Below are 21,030 nucleotides of genomic sequence, written 5' to 3'. Positions count from 1 at the left end.
TTTTGTTCTGAATGCTGAAACAAATAAAATCCACGACGCAAATCTTCTGTCTGCAGCACTGTGATTCTCTGCCTTTGAGATTCTGTGCAGACTTCTTCCTGGTGCATTGCATTAATATTAAATTAACAACACACTACTCACATGGAACTTACATTCTAAAAAAAGCTCACATTATGCTGTAAGCCTTTATTACAAAATAATAGCAGTCGTGAGGTTAAAGTTTGTTCATACAGTTTTCTATAGAACATCTGTACATTTTTTATGGAGGATAAAAGCTACATTCCACGTGTAGCTTAGTCATATGAATATAGATAGATAATGAGTAGTTTATTGAATTTCCTTTTAGATTTTACCATTCACTTATATTCATATAAAGCATGCAAAACATACCAGATTTTTTGTAAGTGGTACTTGCTTTTCAGAAACTCGAATTTCTCTGTCAGTGTTCTGCAGAGGATGTGACCTGATATGAAAAGGACCTATTCCTCTAGGATTTAGTTTGTAGCTAAAGGCATAAATCAGGGATTCTCTGAAGTAGATTGTAATCCACACTGGAGAGAAAAAAGAGAAATCACTAGGTCCATATGGAGCAGGACCGTGAAAAGCTTTATGAGGACCACATTCACTGGAACAGTTACCCAGCATCCAAACCATGGAAGCCCACACAGGCTTCAAAACCAAAATATTTCAGGGCTTTTGTGGCCTTCCATGATGCAGAAGCTGGACAGGATTTTTATTGAAGCTGGCCTTAAATAAGCAAAAGAATTTTGTAATCAGTTCATGGTTTAACAGGAAGCCAGAAAAATTCTTTTATTATTGGAATGATATGGTGGGAAAGCTTAGCCCTAGATACAGTCCTGGCTGCTGAGCTCAAAAAAAACTTGCCTGCAAGCAAAACTAGCTGAGAGTACAGTAAACGCCTAATTAACCTGAATTGGAAAAGGTATGTATTGCAATCTCGTGCTTTTACTCGTGTATATAAGTCATACCTTACTTTGCAAATGTTGACTCCTCACCTCACAAAAATGTTTCCAAGACCTTAAACAGACCTGAACCTTGAACCCTGATACCCCTTCTCTTTTTCCCACATTGAAGAAGCACTTTCAATTATTGGTAGAGAACTCTGGATACAGTTCCAGAACTCCTTAATGCCACTCCAGGTGTCAAACAGCAGGGACTATTAGAAAGCAAAATGAAGCAATCCTCAGCCCTGATGGTATTTCAGCATTAAGCCTCCATCCTGAAGCAGTTGCTGGCTGTATTGGCAGGAGTCTTAAAGTTTTGGTAGAATGCATGTGGAGCAGCAAAGAAGTGACCACTGCATGATGGTGTAGATTTGAAGGGGATTACTACATTATGCTGTGCTGTGAACTTGAAATTATCTCAGTGCTCCCCAGTGAGGTGTATGCCATGGTGGAGCCAGCAGGAGGGAAAGGTATTCTAAATGCAATTGCTTTTTCTCACCTTGGACTTCTATTTTCATGTTACGGATGCAGAGATTTGGGTGGCATTCAAAAATGGTCAAAGGAGCATTAACCAACATTTGAGAGCATTGTGGAGATTCAGATAAGTGGACAGGGCTCATCTCAGGTCTAGATGAGTGGATCTGAGGTCATTCCTTTAGCTTCAGAGTATACCTGTAAGTGATGATGATTTCACCCGGAGCAGCGTGTAAGCTGCATTTCCATAAACAGGGTGTGCTTTGTGTAGCAAAATCAAAGCTATGCAGTAATAACTACCCTGCAGCTAAATGGATGCTTTTTCTACAGCTGAATCCTTAGAGGGATGATGTAGTTTTTAGTCATTCATTGCCATGTGACTTATTAAAACAATTAACAGGCAAAAAAAGTGGTTCTTTTGAGTGGTTTGGCAAAGGCTATGCAGTATGAAGTTCAAGGAGAGTAAGTTTCTACCTCTGTTGGTAGCAGTGTGTGAAGTGGCCAGGGCTGTGGTTCTCTTCTTAGTTCCCCCTCTAGCTCACTGTTTGCCCTTGGAAAAGCCTCCTGGCCACTTTGGGTTTTCAAGTCATTATGAACTCGAAACTTGTATCAGCTTCTCTAAAAGAATTGCGGGCTCTTCAGGCAAACCTGGGTTCAACTCTGGGGCTGGGCCTGATGGGTTTATAATTTGAGCCCTGTGTACACAAGGTTTGAGGTTTTGACATGTAACCATATGCAACATAATGGTTTCAGCTGAGTTTTGCTTTGAATTCTTGGATTCAGCTGCACTCCTCACTTAAAAAGAAGGCCCGAAGGTGGTGGAGCTAAGTGAAGAAACTGTCCACTGAGGGCTTCTAGGAGAAAATCAGATAGTTTCACCAAGTTTCACTGATCTAAAATTAAAGCTCTATGTGTATATTTAACTGTGGTTTTATGTCCAGTGCAATTGTCTGTAGCCTGTCCCAGGATGAGATTATGAGACACAGGTGCGTAACATTTAAAACCTGCACGTTGAAAGAACTCTGTAGACAAACCTGGAGACCTTGTGAGTGACAACACAGATTTTCCCTTTTTGAAATGCCTTGTCTTGCCTCCGTTTCTTCCCTCCCAACCATCTGAACAGTACTGTGCAAACCTAACTTGTGATTTTATCAGTGAGCTACACCCCAGGTCTTGCAGGATGTGTCTTCAAAATTTCCTACAAGGTAGTATATAGATCCTTTGCTAGTCTAGTCACAGTTTTGCTCAAAATTCACCATGTCCATTGTCAAGGTTGCTGTGTTTGGGTCCTACTTTGCTACACCTGTGCATCCCTGTCTGGCCTTGTAGCTGTGTTCTGGACCTGCTGATGATTTTGAAGTCTGTGAAGCCAGTGGAGCCTGACATCAGCTCTAGTTTGTCAGTGATTTAAACTCATTTCCGTGCTGTAGTGCTGTGGACACTCCGGCTTATAGCCCACGCCTTGGCACACAGTTAATGTAGATAGCTAAATAATGCAGGCTTAGTGGAAGAGCTTTCCGCAAACAATTGTTATTTTCTTAGGCAACATATTTCAAGGGCACGAAGGCTGGGTGAGCTCTGGGTCATGATTTGCTTGGGCTGTATTTGCACCACAAGCATGGAAGCAATTGCCAGTGCTAGATGTAGCTGGGCACATCATGGGCTGTGCCCCAGCTGGGAGGAAACCTGGGTACCTCCCTCTAGGCTCCTGTGCTGGAGGGACCCTCAGGGGCTGGGCTGGTCCAGGCCGGTGTCACAGCCCTGATTTACACAGCCACTGTGCAGGGCAAAAGGAGCACAGGACCTTCAGGGCCAGCCGGTTTATGGGGATGTAGCTGCTTCCCAGCACTCAGGGGGAACTTCAGAGGGCAGAGTCTGGCACTGCATTGTGTAACCTTCTTTTAAAGAATTAACTGTGATTTTTATATGGAGCATTTTTGTGCCAAAAATGCCGCTCTTTTTATTTAGTGAAATATCCTTTGGAAAACTGTAAAATCATGACAGGTTTTTGTATTTATTTTACATTCAGTTCAGGATTATACACGATCAGCTTTAGGGCCTTGTAGGAGCCAAGAGAATATAAAGGTTGTCAGAAAATTGGAGGCTTTATACCAGGCTGTTCTGATTTAACTGGCAGACCATTTAAAGTCACTGAGATCTGGGGAGAAGCAGAGCTTTTCAGAAATGTCAGTCTTCTGAGTTCTGCAATTTCTGACTGGCACCCACTCTCCAAAGTACTGACCTCAGCACCGACAGGAGAACGACATTAGCATCTTTAAGCTGTATTTTGTTATTATTGTTCAGAAGTTTTGCCATTTCTGAGTAGATAAGTTTTCCCTGGAGATGTAGTAGCATCTGGGCTTTCTTGCAGCTGAGTTTAAAGCTGCCTGGTTCCCTGAAATGAAGTGACAGCTTTTAGTCTTCGACAGGAATGTGTGAATGTATTCCGGTTCATTTATAACACACAGAAGAAAGTTGATATTAGAGGGGGGAAAAAAAAGAGAGAGAGAGAGAGGAAAAAAAAATCTTTGAGGGCTTCATCTGCCCGGGGAGGTAGTATAATGCATCCACATACTTCAGTCCACATGAGCAGAGTAGTAATGGGATACACACGCACGCAAGCTGGGATCCTTTTCAGTCAGTAAAATTATTCTTTTGGTCAAAGGTATTTTTCTTAGCTCTCATAATAAACACTGAAATCTTGGGTTAGTGCAACATACAAAGATAGACTTTAATATACACAATGCGGGTTACGTGAAACTGTTTCCAGTACATAATGGCCACATTGTTTCTCTTCTTTTTTTTTTTTTTTTTTTTTTTTGTTTCCACAAAAGTATAAAAGAGCATCATGCTACAGACATCACATTTTGGTCTGAAGTGGAACTGGCAGAGGATTTCAATGGAAAGTTGATTTATTTCAAGGGATTATGGGAGTCCAGGGATAAAGCTGGCATCCGGCCACAGGGAGAGCCCTTGACCTAGAAGCAGGAACAGTTTTCAAAGCTGTGCATGTACATAACTGAGCAGAACTCTTTAATTTAGTGCAGAGCATAACCTGAATTCCTTCTCCAAGGGAAGATGAAAGAAAGAAATTTTACTTCTTAGTAGGATGTTGGAAGCTGTATCCAAAGCTCTTTGCCTATTTTACATCTTATTCTGCAGCATTGCAGGAAGCAATTGTTTGTGACAAAAGGCCACTTTCTACCCTGTTTAACTGGGAAAGCAAATTGAGCTGCCACTCATAAAACCAACTGGATACAGAATTAATTTGCTTTTTCTGATAGATGAAACAAGTTAACAGACCACTACAGGTTGCTCTTTAAATCAACATATGAAACGTAATTGCATTGTCTTTCCTCTCCCCTTCCTGTAGGCCTTGAGCGGTAATTATAAAGACTTTAAATCTCCCTAGTGACATCAGTTGGTTAAAAAAATTTGGATCACAGGAATAATGTAACCCAGAGCTGCTTTCAGCAGTGTTGTTCACACTCCAGAGAAGCAATTCTATACAAAATAATCTTCCATAACTATGCTCTATTTATTTTAGTGATAGTTTTCAGTAAGCTTCACACTGGGATCCACATCATCAGGCCTATTCCTTAGTCAGAAGGTACAAAGCATAACAGCAACAATATGTGTCTTTAAAATGCTATTTTGGGACATTTTGTGAAGACTGTGTATTATATCAAACATGCCATAGTAATTACATTTACTAAAACTTCCTAAGCGATAATGGGCTTCTAGCTCGGCTGCCCTTAGAATCTGTCATAAACTTCAGCCACCTAATTAAGTGCTTTATTCTGCAGCTTCCAGTCTGGCCAAATGACCATAGGCATCTGTAGGTATCTGACCTGAATCAAGGACTCTGGGTTTGAGCCCTGTGTTTCCAGACAGTGTGTCTGACTGATACTGGAAAACCACGAAATGCCAGATGGTTTCAACATATTACACAGTTCCCTGTATGGGCATCCAGCATCAGTGTGTGCCTTCCTGCAAAATTTCACATGCTGAAACAACTTCTTGCTGTGTGGAGACAACACTGCGCCTGAAAACAAAGATTTAACGACATTGGCGTTGCTCAGCCTCTTGTCAACTTCTGGTCTGGGAAAAACTGTCAGCTGTTCTAAAATTAGAAGATAACGTAATGTTGGCTAGAATAGGGCATAGTCTGGGTAGGCTTCTTCATTATCAGCTTCCTTGTTGAACTTTAATCCTTATTTTATGACCCTTCTGCTTGTTTGGGTATTGCTTGCATCATGGGCACAAACTGCCCATCATGGCATATTTGCACAGTGAGTTTGTTTTGTGCATTAAAATGAGACTGGTCAGCTATAACAATTGGGGACTGAAAGGCTTTCCCACCATCCAAATTGTGGCTGAGTCAGAGCCCACATTAGGAGGTCCTTTTGATATGATACCTTAAGCAATCTTCACTGAGACCACCAAGTCCCCCTGCATGCTGACTAGTCTGCTGGTTTCCTCCTAACTTGCATACAAATGCCATGGAGCCAGTTCTGTGCAACAGAGGGAGTCTCCTTCCTCAGTGTGTGCATACACCCTTTTGTCAGGCTCTGGAAGGCAGGCCCCGACCTTTTTGCATTTTCTGAGCTAAGTCTTTCAATGCTGTGAAGCTCTTTAAGCACCCAAAATATGCCTCTGTGTGTACTCTGAGCTGGCATCAGCAAAACTGGTAGGGTTGGTGCCTGCTTCCCTGCTTAGTCTGTGGAGGAGAAAGAAGGCAAATGTGGCTCTTGGAGGAGACGGAGATGTTCAGCTAGTCCTGCTTCTTTAATGTATGCTGTCAGGACATTGATAAGGTTCCCATGTGTACCTAGCTCCAGGTATCATAGGAGATGCAGGCAATGCAAGTGCATGAGATGAAACTAGGCTGCATTTGTCATTCTGCAGAGTTTGAGACTCCCATCCAGGAATCCCATGAAATGCAAGGTATTAAATCCTGCCTACAGACAGCTGCCAGGGTCTTTTCTTGGCCATACCTGTTTCTTCTAAAGCTGTAAGAATTGGGCCTTGCAAGCCTGATCCTGAACTAAGTAACACAAAAATTTCTCCTGGCACATGTTGAAGGTAAGGATGAACTGCCTCATTTGGTCATTGGAAGTTGCATGCATTTGGGAAGGCCAGCTCTGTACTCACGATCCCTGCCATGTTGTTCAGGAATTCCTGAGAGGCTGCCACTATAGAGAAGGAACCACTATGCTATATAACAAGGTGCCCATTCCTTTACCCATGCTTCCTCCAAGTTCTCCATGTCCTTTCTGAAAAAGTTTTATATCTCAGATACCACAAGTACTCCAGATGTAACTACAGTCATTGTAATCTAGGGTATTATCCCTGAGCACGTCCTTCTGTAGAACTTGGCACTGTGATGTCATAAAGACATGGGGAGGAAAGAAGAAATGCTTTATTTTTTAAAGGTTTAAAAAACAATTACCTTTGTGCATTGAATGCTTTTTGCAGCCAGATTACCAGGGACATTCTGTGAAGAAAGCTATGCTTGAACTCATTTTCAGCTTGTGTTGTGACAGCACTCCTCAGCATTAGTACCTGTAAGTTTATAATCAAATACATGGCAGCTGCACCACCAGGCCATCAAGGTCACTTTTAATTCACAGTCCTGTCTGTGGTTTGGTGGAGAAAAAATATTCATGAAATCCCTTGGGAAAGGGCTGTCTTGATGTGGCCAGGCAGACATCCTTAGTAAGCATTTATATAGCATCTTTTCTACTGATAGAAATTAATATAAAGGAAGAACAGAAACATTTTATGTAGCTTTTCCATAGCAAGAAACCATGTAACTGTTTTTATGTGTTTCTATGTGTTGCTTATAATTACTCTTTTTCGTATCTACCAATTATGGCAAAGAACAGGAGAACTCTAATGACAGTAATGTTAACTGAATAACATTTTAGTTACTTTAGCTTTAGTGAATAATTTGTCTTCTTCTACCTGATTTACTAATATCTTAGTTGACAAGGCTCCCCATTCTGTGTATTCATTTTGTAGTTAGAGAGGGATTGTTTATAATTTACAGTTTAAGTCTGAGTGCTGTTATTTTGCACTGTCAAAGAGCATCTGTTACAGTAGATAGCTCTTCATATGTTAGTGCCACAAAAAATGAAGCATACCAGCCATGTTAGCAGCCAGTTTATGAGCACCTGGTAATGTTCAGCTGTATAAAGGGGAATTTCATTTGAAAGGGGGAAAAAGTAGAATTGCATGAGTGAATTCTGTGCAGTCATCTACAATGGGATGAGCTTGTGTAGGACTCACTAACACCAGCTGTGCAATCCATGTTTAACACTGGTTCTCTGTGTGGGGTAAAATCCGGGCTAAAATTTGTTTGCAGACATTTGATTGTTACCTGATCTTCCCTACAGGCTTCCCAGTGTTTTAACCACAAGTTTTCCAGAAGATAGCCTACATTCTTCCTGATTCTGTAAGTAGAATGAATCTAGAAGGTCTGGTTTAGCTGTAACCATACACAGGCAAATTCTAGCATAGTTTTTATGGTTGGCTTTGTCAGTACAGATGGATGGAGTAATTTCATCGCATTTTGGAATTAATGCTGTTTGCCTTGACAAAACCCCAAACCTTGTCAATGAACCCTAGCAAGAGACTTGTATTTATGGCTGGTTATGAAGATTTACTTCTTTTAAACTTGATTATAAGTCTTTATTTCTGCCTGTTTGTTTGCATGCAGAGAACAGTAAAAGCCATTGTTTATAAGGCTTCCCTTCACTGTACCTTGGTGAAGCAAGGGTTCTCACCAGTGCAGCTGGCACTAGGCAGCTCTCATTTGCCCAAATGGTGCTATACAAGGTTTTACCACTGCTACTAATATCCTAACTCTTGATCAGTCATGCTTTGAAGTCATAGTTCATACCATCACCACAAGTATTATCCCTTTCTCTACAGAAATACTAGTTGTGACTTCACAGATCAAATCAAACCATATACTGATTACAAGTGCATACCCATGTTCACTATGGGCTTCCTGTGCACTGAAAATTATAGTCTAGCCAGCTTTAATGGAGCTCTTTATTTCAGAATACAGCTGATCATTTAAAACCCAGAATAAGAGTAGCCTGACTTGATCTCAGCTGTGGTTGTGGATCATCACAATTTTATGAAATCAGGACTCACATTACCTGTTAGAGACCACACAGCCAGTCAGTGACATGTGTTGTACTTTTTCCAGCTACTGATAGACTCACGAAAGTATGAAGGTTAAAAGAACATGAAAAAGTGTCTTCGAATGTAATAAAGTTTAAACAACAAAGAATTGAACATTGCTAGTTACATCAAGCACTTATTGTTCCACTCCACCTTATGTTTCCTTTGATCTATTTTAAAGTATTGCAAACTTTGTTAAAATCCAAATTCCACAATCTTTCCCCCTGCCTCCCAAAGTGTCCTTTTGCCTTGGATTCATATTTTGAGAAGCCTACTTCTTTTGTGTTACTAAAATGCCAAGATTTTAATGGAATGCTTTATTAGGTTTCCAAGTGCTTCTGGCCAATAGCAGGCAAAGTTCAGCTCAGTAGTTTTAATCTCACAAACATCAAATCTGTTTTCCCTGCATGTGAGAAGAGCCATGCAGCTCTTAAGAAGATTAAAGCTATAAATTCTAACATTACAAGGGCCAATACTTTCACAGTCCAGATCAGGATGGGTTATTTCATGGAAGTTTGTCCTCATGTGAATTTCTAATACTACTCCTTGAGTTTTGACTGGGCCTCCCCATCCTCTTATCCTGCTGTGTACTAAGATATGCTATTTGTAGAAGGTGAAAATATTGCCTTTTCTTTTATTCTGCCTCTGTATTTTAATGTTAGGAGGTAAATTATATCATTTTCATTATCAATGCAGCTCAGAAAACCATCTGTTGCTCAAAGACATCAGGATCAGCAATCAGCCACCCTCAAAGTAAGCAGCTGTAAATCTAGAGTGACTATACTTTCTAAATGCAGAGAGGCTTTTACATTAATCTCCTGGACTTGCCGGGTAGCTGGTACAGTGCCCAAACGCAAATAAACTCAATTAGTAAAAATAGACGTGATGTGGCACTTCAATATATGGCATTTAAGCATGTGTTCTACAAAGCAGAAGTGCTCAGTTCAAGTCCCAGATACTCTGCTGTTCTGTTCTGTATATATGATTCAGTTATTTTCCTGGTTGCCAAATACCTTGTAAAAAGCAATAGCAGTGTTCTGTTTTCACAAAGATGTAGTGCTGCTGTCGTTTACACAGGTGTAGATCTGGAGAAACTCAGGCAACTTGTTAGGACTCTGGATGTTCAGCAGCTCTGAAAATTTACAGTTTACAACTGTCACTAGAAAGCTACTGTGCAAACCAGCTTTAATGTTCTTGTGTTTTATATGTGCAGAATTACATGAAACATATTACCAGCAGATAAGAAACTTCTGCAAGAAACATACTTTTTGGAGCTTTGCTCTGCATAACAGGGTGGGTCTGGGTACATGAATTTGCAGCTTAAGACTATGGGCAAGTTCTCTTCTTTACCTCCTTTAGCAATATAGTTGGCTACACCTCTTTTTTTTATGGCAAGCTGATCAAAGTCAATTTATTCAAGTGCAAGTTCTCTAAGATCCCTGTGCTCTACTGTGTAACAGAAGGGCTAAGGTCTGGGTGTGGTGTTCTTGACCTTCTAGTCTTTTGTCTTTCCAGCCTGTTTTGCTTCCTCTGTCTGCCCAGTTTTAGCCAGAAGAGTGATCTAAAGAGACCCTGTTTGTTTTCCGTGCACATTATGATAGGCTGCCATTGTGTAACGACATACAGTATGCAGGATAAAACACCCTGCTTATTATAGTGTAGTTAAAAGGCCTGTCACTATTTCCATTTCAAATTCCTATTTTCAGGAGTTTACTACTGAGCTGTAACAAATTGCAGGCAGGAAACTTGGCAGTCACATTCCCAGCCTAAGAGCAAATGCTTTAACCAAGTTTAAATAAATAAATTAATTAATTAAAATTAATGGCATGTGCTTCCAGCATGCAAAAGAAAGGAGGTTCTGTTATTGTTTTGTTTGTTTTTTTCCTTGAAACACAGATGACGATTAAGGAGGGTATTTACATACCAACCATCTTTATACAAGAGTTATACACCAGACCACAAGCAGTGTTAACAAGTGATAGAGATGATTATCTGTTGGTCATTCCTAACTCTTCTATAAGAAATATCAAGAAAGAAGGGCTATTAATCAATGCATAAAAGGTATCAATTCCTAAAGTTTCAGAAGGACAGAAGAGAGTTGTATATCATAAATACTTACAATGCTAACAAACCACAGCTTGATAACCATGGTGGGTGAGAGTGAAATTCTTTGGGGTTAGCTTAAAAGGAACAAACATCAAAGAAAACAAAATAGTAACACTGCAGAGTTGAAGAGTTTGAAGTAGAATAGCTAACAGGTGAAACATTTGAAGGTAAATGTATTTTTAGTATATTTTAACAATCCAGATTTTAATTATACAGCCAAGTATTCAGAGTTTGTAGTCTTGAAGTAATTAAAAAACAATTTTTGGTTTGTTGTGCAGATAGCAGAAATTTCAAGCTGGCAAGTTCTTCACACTTATCTTTCTGTTCATTGAAGATTTGAGCACTAGAGGGAATCTAGGAACTGGTGACCATAAACTACACTAATTCAATGTGCTACTAAGGGAAAGTGCCACTACAAGAGTAACAGATTCAGAGGACATAATATATTGGAACTTAAGTAATCCATTTAACATTTTGGCTAGTAAGAAGCATTAAAAATGTGACATGTCAAAGGGAAATCCTCAGAAAGCAAAATAAATAGGGAGAAGCAGGTTCTTCAAGAGTAAAAGGGGCTTGGTGGTTGTTGGGGTTTTTTCTTTCATTTTGTTTTCAGAAAATTATAATTTTTGTAGGTTGAAATAAGAAAACACTGTTATTTCACCTTTGGAGAAATCTACCTTTTTGCCCCACCAATTGTTTGCCGTTTCACATCAGCTGGCCTCAAAACTCAAGTCTTTTCTCAGGAGATAACTGTTCTGAGAGATATGTCACATAATGGAGTATTTCACTGCATCATTTACTGCAGACAGTATAACCTGTGTGCTTATGCTGTAAACCACCTGGGGAGGAAACTTGGCCTTGTGTAACTGACTAGAGCATCTAGTTTGAACAGAAAAGGGGTGTTGGTCCACATTTAGGGATCTGAGGAATTATTAGAATCTAAAATAAAAAAAAGGATTTTAGAAAATCACCAAAGGAAACATTTGTATTTCCAGCTACAAGGAGATTTTGTGATCTCATTGGCAAGACCTTAAATGAATGCAAGGTTGACATAAACATGTCTTGGTTCAGATAATGTTTCTGGAGGCCAGACAATGACTTCTATACATGTTGAGCCTTTTAGAGACAGTTGTAGAACCTGCAAGCTCCTCTTCTGCAATTTTCAGGATGATTGCTACAAGGGACTTGAAGAAACTCTTCAACTTGGCAGTGAACTCATGCTGAGCTAAAAGCTTCTGGGAATGTTCCTGGGAACCTCTGATACTCTGAAGAGACTAACGAGAGACAACACTGGTGCTGGGATGCTTGCCCAGATGATAAACCATGCAGGAATTTCTGTACAGCTGATAAACTCTGCTCAGGACCCTGTGAAGTATATAAATTGTGTAACAATACCTCTAGGCTCTTAGAAATACTCTTGGAGGCAGCAGCCACTGCTATTCAGTAGCCACAAGGTCTGTCCCCTCTGCACCCTCCTCCCAGAGTGGGTACCTGGTTTGACTCAGAGTTGTTTGAGGAATTGCTTGCCATTTCCTGCCCCATCTGCCCCCTCCTCCCCATGCATTTTTAGCCAGCAGGGGAAACAGGAGGGCTCAAGAATTAGAGGACTTATATATTTATATTTATATTTATATTTATATTTATATTTATATTTATATTTATATTTATATTTATATTTATATTTATATTTATATTTATATTTATATTTATATTTATATTTATATATGATACATGATGAATACTCTGCAAAGAATATATCCTATCATATAAACATGAGGGAAAAATGGCTGAAGTCATAACACAGCAAGAATGGCAATGTCTCTTAAATATAACTTCAGTTTGCAAGATTTTGGGGTGTACTGAGAAAAAGTATGCTTTGAGCTGTGTCTGGTGATCACTTTGGAGACGAGGGAGGTGGTGGTGCCTCTATATGCCACTGTCATGTTTACTGCAAAAGGAGCAGCATTCAGGGAACAGCAGGAAGAACAATTGTAGGGGGCAGAGGTGATCTTGGCTGAGACTCTCTTTGGGCCAACTTGCTTTGCATTTACCAGCAGGCAAAGGGTGTTCATCTGTGCAGTTATTGCAGGGTAGCTGCTGTCCTGTAAATCCACACCCTTGAACGCCTCACTAAAACATGTTCATGAAGCCATACCCTCAAGCACAAAGCTCACTTTAAATGTGTGATTCAGAATCATTAAGACAACGGGACAACTTGTACATCTTAAATTAGGCACCAAGTTTACACACCTAGCTGAAGATGGGCCAAGTAATGGAGAAAAAAAAACTTAATACCTATGTCCTAAGAAATGAGATATATCATGGAAAGGGGAGAGACAGATTAAATGGCAGGAAAACCATTTGGCAGTCCCACTTCTTTTTTTTTTTTCCCATAGTAGCATGTCATATTTTTCAGACCTATTATACATATAAGTGTGTGAAATAATCTGAGATTCGTGGGAGATGTCCCATCAGTTCTGATTTTTTACATAGGAATGGACTGGGTATCAGAGGTAGTTTATGAAGTGAGAAGGTTTTTTTAGTCAGTGTGTGTTGCTAAATAAGTATGAAAAAAATGTAGATAGAACCATGGGTTTGATTTTGTTTTCATTACTAGTGTTTTCTCTTGTCCTTGATATGCGGAATTGTTGCTTTTCTGAGTCCTTGGTTATGCCTTGGGACAAAGGAGCATTCTGTATTGCTTTTATAGTAATAATACTTGTTCTTCACTGTGTCACCACTGCTCCGTGGAATAAAAGGGCAATTTTTACTCTCGCTTTTCTACAGGCAGAAGAACAGAGGTAGTGCAGATGTCTCAGGACTTAGACCAAGACAAAGGGACTCAAAACCAGGTAAGAATTGCAGCAGTGAAGTTTCCAGCAAAGTGAAGACTTTGACTGGTTTTCGTAACAAGCTTTCCAGCTTGCAAGAAGGGGGAATATGATAGAGGGCTGCAAAGATCTATGTAGCACTGAGAGTATGGGTAGGGACTGGCCATTCTCTGTCTCACTGCAAGAGCTAGGAACGCTGAATGAGACAGGCAGGATGAGGGGATTCTTCTTACATCAGGGACTTGACCTGTGAAATGTGACATAGCACATACCTACAATTTACAGACGGCAATGGAGAAGATTTGTACAAATCTTGGGAGAAAAATCCACTGAGGGTGACAGAAACCACATTTTGCTCAGGAAATTCCTTAAGCTGCAAATAGTGGGAGGCTGGAAAATACGTGAAAAAAGTAGTATATAATGCCCATGTCTCCCTAAGCATCTGATTATGACCACTGTTGTCCTATGGCCACTTTGTGGCCATTCTTGTGTCCTCTTGCACAAAGAAGATGAGAGGACTCCTAAGACAAGAGGAAATGGCCTCAAGTTGCACCAGGGGAGGTTAGAATTGGATATTAGGAAATATTTTTTTTTACAGAAAGGGTTGAAAATAATTGGAACAGATTGCCAAGGGAAGTGGTCCAGTCACTATTCCTAGAAAGTGTTCAAAAAATGTATGGCTGTGGCACTGAGGACGTGGTTTAATGGTGAACATGGTGGTGGTGCTGGGCTGAAGATTTGGACTTGATGATCTTAAAAGTCTTTTCCAGCCTTAATGATTCTATCATTTTATGGAGTATAAACTGTGAAAACTATAATGAGAAAAGTTCCAGAGCTGGGGTCTCTTGAATAGGAAAGCTGGTCAAGAGACGGTCCTGCCCCCAAGGTGTCCACTCCATGACAAAACAGTCTGTGCATGAACAAATCTATTCATGTGATAGAACCTACACTTCACTAGAGTTTGAATTTTATGATCTTTGAAGAAGCCCTGAGGCAAAATCCCACCACTTTAGGAGAAGACTAGAGATGGGCTTTCAGCAGGCAGGTGTTTCTGGTCTACCTGGTTGCCCAGGTAAGTTCCTTTTGATAAAACTTCTTTCACACGATGGTGTTTTGCTTGTAATTGCTTTGTCTCAGGGTTTGTAGAGCTTTGAATGGGTATCTTTCATTACCTTAAATATAAATAAATTGATAATATCATATGAGGATAATATGAGAGCAGACCAAGGACAGATAAAGCAGAGTAAGACAGGAATAAATGAGAGCTCTTGTGTGGAAAAATTAGGTAGGGTGAAAGAGAGATACATGGTATGACATCTCAGTCAATATGAGAACCTTTTTTTGCCATTAGTAGAAAGGCCCCTGCTGAAGGGTGAAGAGAGAACATGAGGATCTGGCAGATCTCAGAGGGAAAGATGCTGCCTCTGTGCAGTAAGAAGTCTAAGTGATGCCAGTCTAGTTATAAAATGGTCTGCACAAGCTGAAATAAATCTGATTTAACATAATATCCTACCTCAGGCCTCCTGTCATTTTCCCAGGGCACAATTTTTTTAAACTCTGGAGTTCTAGGGTTCTGTGGGCATATACCTGTCACCTTGCAGAAGAAACATGAAAAATACCCTCTCAGCTGGATAAATTGAAGGTAAATGTTTACCATGCTCACTTAGATTGTTGGTCAAAGACTTGCAGGCTGAGGAATTCCTACCCTCTAGGAAATACACTGTCATGCCTGTTGTCTATCTCTGCCTAGTGATTTTCCAATTATGAGTCAAATATAAGGGGATATAGCAATTATTTCATACCAAAATTATCCCACTTAAATTTTTGTTTAATGTTCAGGAACTGTTCAAAGTCTTCATTCCTGTGAATCAGGTGACTGCAATTTTTTGCTAGATGATACCTTTTGTAAAAAAGAAATATAGCTCTTTAGTGTGGAGGTGATGCCTGCATTTCAGAATTATTACTGTCCTTCTGTTTAATACTGTTTTAGTTACTAATTTTCTTTTTGAAGAAGATATAGATACAAAATAACTTTAGTCTTAAACATAAATGAGCTTGCACTTTTCCCTGTCTTGAAACCAAGGCATGAGCCCAAATTTACCTATATTGGAAGAATTTGGTAAACCAGACTTCTGAATTTTCAGTGTTGGGGGCAAGGCCCGTGCCTATCATATTTTTGTGAAGACGTAGAGACAGTGAGAGTAGAAAATAGCTATCATTAGAAGTTGTGCATTTTCTCAAGAAAACATGAAGATTTTTAGCATGTGAACAAAAAGAGCATACTTGGCAGCAGAATTGAGCACAGAGGTCTCAATTCTTGGTCTGGAGGTCTGGTAGGTTGATTATCCATGATGTAGGAAGGATTTGTTCAATAGACCAGAACAGCTCAGTCGGGGCCATTAAAGGATTTAGGAGTCAAAAATATATGTTTTCAATTTCTGTGTCTGTTCAAACATGTAACCATTCCATTCTAGCCCATTCCTCTCCTCTCATAAAAACTCATGGCACATGTCAGAACTTGTATAGCATTGATCAGAGAGACTAACAGGTTTTGGAAACCACAGTGCCTTATATGTGGGTAAGATGTTTTAAGAAAGGTCAAGAGATATTTCCCAACCCTAGGTGTTTACAGAGTAGATGCTAATCTAATCAGTGTAGACCATAACGCCCTTAAGAAACAGAAAAAAACCTGGTAAGTGAACTCCCAGATAAGTCTCTGTACCCGGTATGATTTAAAGGGACGGGACAACATGTGTCTCTTACAAGGGCATGTGGTCTCAGGCTGCTCCCTGCTTGCACCTGAGAACCCTCTCCCAGACAGTGGCCAGAAAATTCTCCTGACTGTTGGTTGAGTGTTAATCCCTGTTAACAGCACTGCCGTGACATCCCTGGAAACAAAGCATTTCTGCAGAGCAGAGCTTCCCCTCTGCATTCTGCTGGTGTACTTTAACCCCAAGATGAAATGCTCACTTCCAGAAGACAGAGTTTAATTTCCATTTGTGCTTGGCCCTTCTGCTCACACCAGCCATATGGGTAGCTGCAGTGTCAGGGGCGATACATGGAGGCCAGGACACAGATTGAGACCTCAGATGGTTGAAGAGACTGGCCATAAAGCACCTAACAGGACATAGTACTGTTATTACTTGATAGGTGCCCTTAAGCATCCGTAGAGAAGAGCTGAGCACTTTTATTTTCCAATGGTTACCACAGCTTATGGGGCTAACTGTGGCTCAGTCCATCCTGATGTGGTCACTGATAAGTTAACTGGTCTTCACATCAGAGCAGTGACCTGTAACTTTATCAAAAGACTAAATCTGACTTTGATTTTAAGACTTTAGAAGAGTCCTCAGTTTTCTTAATTCCCCAATGAATTGTTTTGCCCAGTTTTAAAAAGGCAACAACAAAAAGACAGCATCTCATTTCAGATCTCCATCTAAGGACCTATTGTTGCTTTAAAGCCATTGAAGCTATTGCTATTTAATGAGAACTGTATTGCTTCTTTTAAAAAATCAAGACAGTTATAAGGTAAACATTTTTTAACCTAAATATCCCATTACCTAAACTGTAAGGCATGACACATATGACTTATTCATCACCCTACAACACTTACCTAGCCACAGTGTAATAAAATAAAAAAAAAAATTACGGCAGCCTTTCCTTTGAATTCACTTGCAAAGGACCACCATTTTAAACTATAAGATTTTTTTCTTCGAGTCACAGTGTAGTACTACATACTTGCTTAGTTTTCATGAATGCTTTACTCTCCTTTCACTAAATGTTAATTTGCATGAGATACTTGTGGCTCTAAAGAGATGGCATTGGCTCTCTGTGTCTTCCAATCTAATTTCTTTGCATCTGAAGAATCACAGAGTTCTGGAAAACATCATCAACAGCTCTGTTTTGACAGGGGATACACTCATTTCTAAGTGAATACCCAAAAATTAAAGACATTAGTCATATTTTGTTACGTTCACACAAGTGGCACTTAAAAAATATAGTCCAAACACATTATTGATCAAATCATGTACATTTTTAACTTTCCTGAGGAAAGCATACCTTAATTAGCCAGCTGTAATCCAAATTACAGTTTCTCATTTATTAAAGCTGTAAAAATACCCTAAATCTGCTGCATGTGTCTGAAATAATAGCAAAAATAACTGCATTAGCAAAAATTATCTGAACATGAGAGAGCTATAAATAGATAGGAGGTGAATTGGATAGTCGGTGGATTCTGAGTTGGATTAAAAACATCTTACTTAAGCCAAAAACATGGCAACCAATATTTTCTGTTATAAAAATATTTGAGATTAATTTAGTTTTATGAAAGCTGTCAGAAGCTGAAATGAATAGCAGAAGTTCTCTGTTTATTTACAAGCCAGTGCTATACCTGAAGAGTAAAGTGAGGCACATTACGAGTAGTGACAGCAAACCTTTGATTGCATTAAAAAATCATTTTTGCTGGTGGATAAGAACGACCTGTATGTTCATGTTCTCTCGGAGTAACCTCTGCCTTGATAACGCTTGTCATTTGAAGAAATGGTGTGACAGGTCTGTGAGGTGGATTACTACCGTCCACTAGAGGCTGTAATGAGACCAACAATGTCATTTTATGACAGACTGAAGACTTGAACTTCAATCGAGCAATAATTGTGAGATTACTTTTCACACTTAATACACTGTCAATCACTGCATTTCCCCGAATGCCAGTGTTAAAAAAACCCCAAACTTTTTATAAGTACTATTAATTGTATAAAACATGCTGTGTAGATGGTACATTACAACTATTGAATTGAAAAACAGTTTCTTCTTGACAGTGTGCATCCCACATTCCAAAATGTTTAGCATCTTTTGGTCAGAACTATGTTCTCCTGGGAGTCCTATCAGTTTCAGCACATCACCAGCAGTAAATAAAAGTGCTTGGGTCTAGGTGGGTTCTTGTGTCTCACTCATGTTCATCAGCACATCGATGTCTTGTGGAATCATTTGTGCAGGGAATATATTGAGGCCCAGTGTAGGCCCTTGGTAGGGAAGCTGCTGAGGTACAAAGGACATCTTGTGGCATGGTTGTATATCCTGTGTGTTGGGCCGTGTTCGTAGAGGCATAGTCCCCTCATCCCTCTTCTGTTAATGCAACCAACATGTATCAAGTCAGAATGGAGGTGAGAGTGGCTTATGAACTTGACGTGAGTGGTGGCAGTAGTGGCACTTCCCAGAGCCATGGGTTAAGTGCCTGCTGGTTCAGGAAAGCACTAGTGCTTTAACTTAAAATGCTTTTGCATTGTAGGGGTCTCTTTTCTACTCTGAAGCAGAAATATGGACAAAGATGTAAAAGCCTAGAGTATACAGTGTGGCAAAAAATGAGGGTGCTGAGGCACACACTATAGTCACAGAGTGGAGGAACACACAAGCCTCTTACATGAGCCTGCTGCAGAAGGGAAAGTTGCCCAAAGCTTGCTTCAGCATGAATGTGGCTTCTCTTTCTCTGTGTGTGCCACACCTCTTGGCAAGGTGAATGTTTGAGAAGGAAAGATTCCTTTCTCCTGAGGTAACACTCTGTACTACTGGAATAAAAAAGGTGGCAGACAGAATGCCATGTACTCTGAATTGAACCTTGATGATGGGTTTTCAGTTTCTTCAGGGCTTTCACTTGATTTTCAGTAATCTCTAGTCTTTGTCTCTTTCCCTTGGTTCCTTTTATTAAATCAGTGAACCTTACATTAGCTGGGTGAATACAATTTTGCTGTCTGCTTTGCTGCTGTAGATTATCTCTCTCGTAGTACTGAGTGGCATGTTTGTCCAGATATCTTGGCCTGTTGCTGCTTCTGTCTCCAGATCTAGCACTGCTAGAACAGAAAATCATGTTGATTTTCATAGTGAACCCAAACTAAAGATACAGGAGATGCTGTGGTAAATGATCCTCGTTTCATAAAGCTAGTCTGCATTACAGTATCAACTCTTAAATCCAGAACACTGCAGCTTACAATGTTATTACTACATTCTTTAACAATTACAGTATGCCAGTACAGTCCTTTATAGAAGGGACTCCTTTGCTGATGTGCACAATGGCAGGCTGAGTCCTAGGGTACTTTGCATCTAGACTCTAATGCTAGATTTAATTCACAGCCTAAAACCTAATGCTAATATCAGATGGACGCACAGGAGGTATACCTGCTAGAAACCTGGTCCCTTGGAGCTTATTGTCATGGCAAGATGTACAAGCTGCAATAAACAGCTTAATCTGGATGGCCATGTTACATGAATTGCACATTCCAGGCCTTTCTGAGGCCTGGAACCCCACAATATCCAGCTCCTTGGAGCGAGCGTGTAACAGCCTTTGGTATTTATGCAACATTTTTTTGCAATGTCCTTGGGGTGGGGAGAGGCCTGTGTACTCCTCTTCCTGATGCCAAAGCAGAGAATGAATGGCTTCTTATGGGCCACTTTTGAGTTGCATGAAAGCATCGTATCCCACTATCCTTTGGCTGTAGTCATCCTATTAATTGCTTTCATAATTTTATTTCTTTGTACCTAGCTTGGTAAATTGATTTTGGGGGGTGTGTGTGGGGGTGTTTGTTTGGTTTTAATTTTTTTTTTAACGTGAAGACCAGACTGAAACAGTCCAGAAGGAAGGTATTTTCTCTGATCTCTGTTTTGTATCTGTGCTTGTTACTTGCCCATCACTGCAGTTTGTGGCACTTGCAGGCACCTGCGTTGAGGGAAGTAAGAGAGTAACACACTGATGCTGGAGTGCCAGGGGAGCGTAAGTTGCCACAGTCCGCGGGAGGTGGGGGGGAAGTTCGGGAGAGGCTCACAGTGGTCTGCAGACAACTGGCAGAGATGCAAAGGGATCTTTGATGAAACCAGTGCTGAGGAATCCAAAAGGAGTTAGTACCCAAACATGCGTGGTTCAGCCCTGCCTGTCTTGTAGTTCAGTGACGGTATGAGTCAGACTCTCTTTGGTCTGAATGAAGTGGAAGGTACTTTCTACAAAGCAACTCAAGCATATGCCAAGGATCCGGATAAATAAAACTAATTCAGAAAAAGGGAGTGGGATGCAGGCTCTTGCTCTAAATCACTTCACAGTTCGCCACAGCGAAATGCAATATGGCATCTTAAATAAAATCACCCTCTTCTGACTCTCACAGAGGCTGCTTCAGAGCATTCCCTGGTTTCCAGCAGTTTTATTTCCTCCCTTAGAGAGACAGACCAGCCTTGACTGAGCAACCGATTTTCATGCATCCTTTAAACCAGCATTCCCTGCCATTTGTGAAGGACAGCACACGTCGCTAGCTGTCTGTTTCTTCCCCCTTAAACAATATAGGTTTGGGGTTGGGTTGTGTTTTTTTTTTTTTCCCCTCCCCATCTCATTTCTTTCTGCCTGCAAAGTGATTTGAGAGCCCCGCGACGCAGTCTGCTACAGGAGCGGGGACTTCTCTGGAACATTGGCGTGCACAGGGATT

The sequence above is a fragment of the Cinclus cinclus genome, chromosome 1 (genome assembly GCF_963662255.1).
Source record: "Cinclus cinclus chromosome 1, bCinCin1.1, whole genome shotgun sequence".
Classification (NCBI taxonomy): Eukaryota; Metazoa; Chordata; class Aves; order Passeriformes; family Cinclidae; genus Cinclus; species Cinclus cinclus.
This window is presented reverse-complemented; position numbering follows the sequence as displayed.